Here is a 4,926-nt window from a genome sequence, read left to right as displayed (position 1 = left end):
TTCCCTGACTGGGGATTGAACCCATGCCCTCTGCATTGGAAGCTCAGAGTCCTAACCACTGGACCACAAGGGAATTCCTGAGAATCCGTGTTTTAATAAAAATCTCCAGGTGATTTGTGTGCACATACAAATTTGACTTAAGACTATTTCTGATCTAATTACATTCCATAAAATGGCTATTTTTTTGAGGTCAAAAACCTTCTTCCACTCTTGTTGACCACTCTTGACTCTGGCTTTATCTTTTTCTCCAGTTAATTTTTAAACGCTTTCCTGAAATGACGTTTGTATTGAGGTTTTTGAGAACATTCCTATTGGTGATATATTGAGGAAGTGTTAATGTGACAGACTGTCATATTGAATGACAGCAAAATGTTAATGCTGGAGCAAGGCCATTATGAAATTCTCAGGGTACTTGCTTTCTACTCAGCTCTGCAGGGTAGAAAATTGAGAAAGGGGAGCATTCTGTATAGAGGGCTTTAGAGAGGGCTGTATAGAGAGCTTTTATTTTTCACTGGTGTGTTTGCTCTGCACATGGAGGATTCATATTTGCTCATACCCCAACAGTGCAGAAGAGCTCCTTTTGCTCCACATGCTCACCAACATGTACTGTCTCCTGTCTTTTTGACACCGTTCAGACAAATGTGAGGTGATACCCTGTGGCTTTTTTGGTTTGTGTTTCTTCATTGTTGAGCATCTTTTTGTATACTTGTCCATCCATATGTCTTTGGAAAAATGTCTATTCAGTTCTTTTGCCCATTTTTAAGTTGCTTGTTTTTAGCTTTTGAGTTATAGGAGTTTCTTATGTATTTACATTTTGGATATTAACCTCTTATCAAATATATGGTTTGCAAATGTTTTTTTCTCATTCTGATTGTTTTTTCATTTTATTGATTGTTTCTTTTGCTGGGCAGAGATTTTTAGTTCAGTGTAGTCCCACTCGTTTATTTTTGCTTTTGTTTATGCTTTCGATACTGCATGCAAAAAATTGTTGCCACAGTTTCAAGGAGCTTTTCTTTCTCCCTGCCCTCAACCCGTTTGGCTAGGAACTTTACAGTTTCAGGTCTTATGTTTAAGGTTTTAAATCATTTTGAATGTGTATTTGTGAGTGGTGTAAGATTAAAGGACTTAAGAAACATAAGAACCAAATGTAAAGTATGAATCATGCTTGGATTCTGATGGGAACAAGCCAACTGAAAAAAAAAGCCATTTGTGGGGATAGTTGGAGAACTTTTGAGTATGACTGGATTTCAGACGATGTTGAGAGATTACTGTAATTTTGTTAAGTGTGATAATGACATTGTGATTATATTTTAAAAAGTGTCCTTTTCAGTCATACATGGGTTTTGGAAGTGTTCATAGTGGAAGAGATGGGTGTGGGATTTACTTTAAAATACCAGCTAACAAAGTGAGTTTGAGGGTATTAGGTAAAAATGAGATTGATCATGAGTCTGTACTATTGAAACTGAATGGTAGAGTCGTAAGATTGTGTTATACTTTTCTCTCTTCTTCTATGAATGCTTGAAAATTTCCATGATAAAACATGTTTTTAAGAGTCCTAGATTTTTAGAGTCAAGAAGCAATTTCAGCAAGAAGTATGATTTGTCATAAATATGTGCTTTTCTGAGAAAAGGACTCAGTATCTTTGGTTCTTGCTAAATGCTTAAGATTTATCTTGAATTTTTTGACTGAAAGGTTCTGGGTTTTTCTGCTGAAAACCAAGGACAGCCTTTCAAGAAAGACAAATGTTGACCTTGGAAATGCTAGGAGTGGAATAGAAATGTGTTCACATAATGTTATATGTGTGTCCACACGGAAACGTACTTGTAACTATTCCGAAGGCTTTTTTTCCTCCCCAGCGCTTTATTTTCCATGACAAATTCCCATAATTCCAAAATATGTATTTCAGATTTTGTTGAGTTATCAGAATACTGCCATGATCAGGAGTTTGGAATCAGACACACCTATCTATATTCAAAACCCAGCTCTGCCACCTATGAACTGTGGTGATAGAGGGAAATTTTACTTAAATTCTCAGAACCTTGATTTCTTCAACTGTCAAACGGGAATAATTATAGTACCTACCTCATAGAGTTGTAGTGAGGATTAAATGACTGTATCTCACGTGTGGAGAGTTTAAATGATCATGTTCTTGGAATGCTGTGAGTGTCCACAGAATCCTAGCTTGTTTCTATGTGTTAGAAATCTAGAAACTCAGGAACACGGCCCTTTGGAGACAAATGCCTCCTGTCTGTCTTTATAACTCCATCTCAGTTGCAATACATAACTTCTTGTGTCACTGTAAGGCATTCATTCCTCTGAAGTGCATTTGTACAAAATTCCTCTATTTCTGGAGCTGACAACTCAGAAGTGCAGTTCCACATATTTGTTTGTCTCATTTCGTTTGGACTTGGTTTGTCTTCTCAAATTCCCCCAGGGGAAGAGAGTGAGATGTGAAAACTAAGCTTAAAGACTGTTTTCTTGATTGAGGAGGGCACTTCTAGATACTGCCTGGGCTACACAGATGAGCAAGGCCAGCCTGTGTCCTCAGGGCCTCAAACGTGTGTCTGTGAGTTCAGAGAAGAAGGAAGATGGTGTGAAAGGAAAGTTTTAGAGTCAAGGTTTCACTGGAATCTTGGCTTTCTTGCGTATCTTTGGCAAGTCATCTCTTCTGTCCTTTGAACCCCAATTTTCTCAGTTATGAAATGGAGTTTTCTACGTCACCCGTTGTTGGGTGGATCAAAGGAGACAGTGGCATTGCTTTTGAACCACACAGTGCCATGCGCACGCTCACTGATATTTTCGAGAGAGTGTCCAGCTCCTCTTGGCATCCCAGCAGGCATCAGAACAAGCAGGGAGCAACGCCTGAACACTCTGTAGGCTGCTGGAGCGTGAGCTGGGCCTAGGGAGGGTCAGAAGCAGAGCCTAGCCCCACTGTCTTGTTCTCAGCCTCCTTGTGCTGCTCCTGGGCCCAGACAAGGGAGCTGCCCAGGACGTGGTCCTTGGTCCAAGTTGCAGTGTCCCTCGGAGCAACCAGGAAAGCCTACCGAGAAGGACAGGGAATGAGGAGTCACAGTCCCTAGGGTCACTCTGCACCTGCATACAGATCATTATGGGATCCCCAGGGCATGCTGGCCAGTGTGCAAAGTGCTGGGAACAGAGCGTCAACCAACAGACCTGGAGGTTGTAAGTTCAGTGAGCAGCCCACTGGGTCTTCCATGTGCCTGGCCCAGCACTGTCCAGTAAAACTTCCTATGATAATGGAAATATTTATGTATCTGGGCTTCCCTGCTGTCTCAGTGGTAAAGAATTCACCTGGCAATGCAGGAGACATGGGTTTGATCTCTGAGTCAAGAAGATCCCCTGGAGGAGGGCATGGCAGCCCACTCCAGTGTCCTTGCCTGGAGAATGCCCATGGACAGAGGAGTCTGGCAGGCTACAGTCCATGAGGTTGCAGAGAGTCAGGCATGACTGAGTATGCAGCATGCATGCCATGCAACTCAGTAGCCCCTTACCCCCTGTGAGCATAGGACTCTTGAAATGTGGTTTGTGTGATCGAGGGCCTGAATTTTAAATTTAATTAATTTGAACAGCCACATGTGGCCAGTGGCTACCATATTGGACAGTATTATACAGCGCTGGAAGCATTCTGAGAAAGTTAGAAGGGTACCCATGCACACCAAAGGTTTGATTTCCCTAAAGAGCTGTATCACTCAGAAGACCTGATTTTAGCTCTGCCTCCCACTGTGTGTGGATTTGTTATGGTACTTGGCCTCTCTGTTGAGCTTCCTCATCTATAAAACAAGAACAGAAGGATTGGGTTAAATTCTTTCTTTCATTGCTAAATTCTGGACTCTCTTGTGATTGGCTTTTTATTTGCATGGTATATTATTACTGTGCCATCACCTCTGTAACTAAATGCTATGGGCATAGGAGTTTAAAACAGCAGAAGTTTATTTTCTTAGTTTTGGGAGGCCAGAATTCCAAAGTTGGGTTCATTGTGTTGAAACCATGGTGTCTGCAAGGACTGTGTTCCCACACAGTCTCGAGGCTCGAGGGGAGGGCTCGAGGGGAAACCAGCTCCTGGTAGCTGCCGACACTCCTTGGCTGGTGGCTGCATTGCGCCAAGCTCTCCCTCCCTGGCCACATGCCGTGTCTTCTGTGTGTGGATCTCACTGCCTCCCTATCAGGACACTTGTGATCACACGTGGGGCCCTCCAGACAATGCAGGGTAATCCCCCTATCTCAAGATCCTGAATATTCTCAGAGACTTTTTCCATATAAGGTAACATTCGAGTATTAGGACCCAATGTCTTGGGGGGCTGCTCTTCAGCGTAACACACAGTACTATTTAATAATTTGGGTTAGCTTCCAATCAGAATAATGCAGCCCTGTAACTGGATGCATGAGCGTTACCGCCTGCCCACATGCTCTCCAGGGGAAAATTGTCCCAGCTTTCAGAATAGGGACTTGAGTTCGGTATGAAACACACTTCCCTGCTCCCCTGGTGGCTCAGACGGTTAAGCGTCTGTCTACAATGCAGGAGACCCAGGTTCAATCCCTGGGTCGGGAAGATCCCCTGGAGAAGGAAATGTCAATCCACTCCAGTACTATTGCCTGGAAAATCCCATGGACAGAGGAGCCTGGTAGGCTACATGTAGTCCATGGGGTCGCAAAGAGTTGGACACGACTGAGCGACTTCACTTCACTTCCCTGCTCCCACCTTGATTTGTTTATGCCAGAACAACTGTATAAAAGATTGATTGACTCATGCATATACCCCAGTCCTCATACTACCAATATTGAAATAATGCCCACATCACCAGCAGCCTCCAAAACGGGTGCCAGGGGTCTTTGACAGGAATTCGAGTCAAGAAGACCCAAACTGTATTGTATGGGGTGAGAGAAGAGAACGTTTGTTGGATCAGC

General features: G+C 43.1%; 1 non-coding gene across 1 annotated transcript; it reads right to left on the bottom strand.

Annotated features, from left to right (window-relative positions):
- TRNAG-UCC (transfer RNA glycine (anticodon UCC)) lies at nucleotides 1-73 on the bottom strand. The gene has a single exon. It is a non-coding gene; the product is annotated as a tRNA-Gly (tRNA).
- Nucleotides 74-4,926: the final 4,853 nt, after the last annotated feature.

The sequence above is a fragment of the Budorcas taxicolor genome, unplaced genomic scaffold (genome assembly GCF_023091745.1).
Source record: "Budorcas taxicolor isolate Tak-1 unplaced genomic scaffold, Takin1.1 scaffold233, whole genome shotgun sequence".
Taxonomy (NCBI): domain Eukaryota; kingdom Metazoa; phylum Chordata; class Mammalia; order Artiodactyla; family Bovidae; genus Budorcas; species Budorcas taxicolor.
Note: the sequence above shows the minus strand (reverse complement) of the source record. Positions and strands in the feature narration are given on the sequence as shown.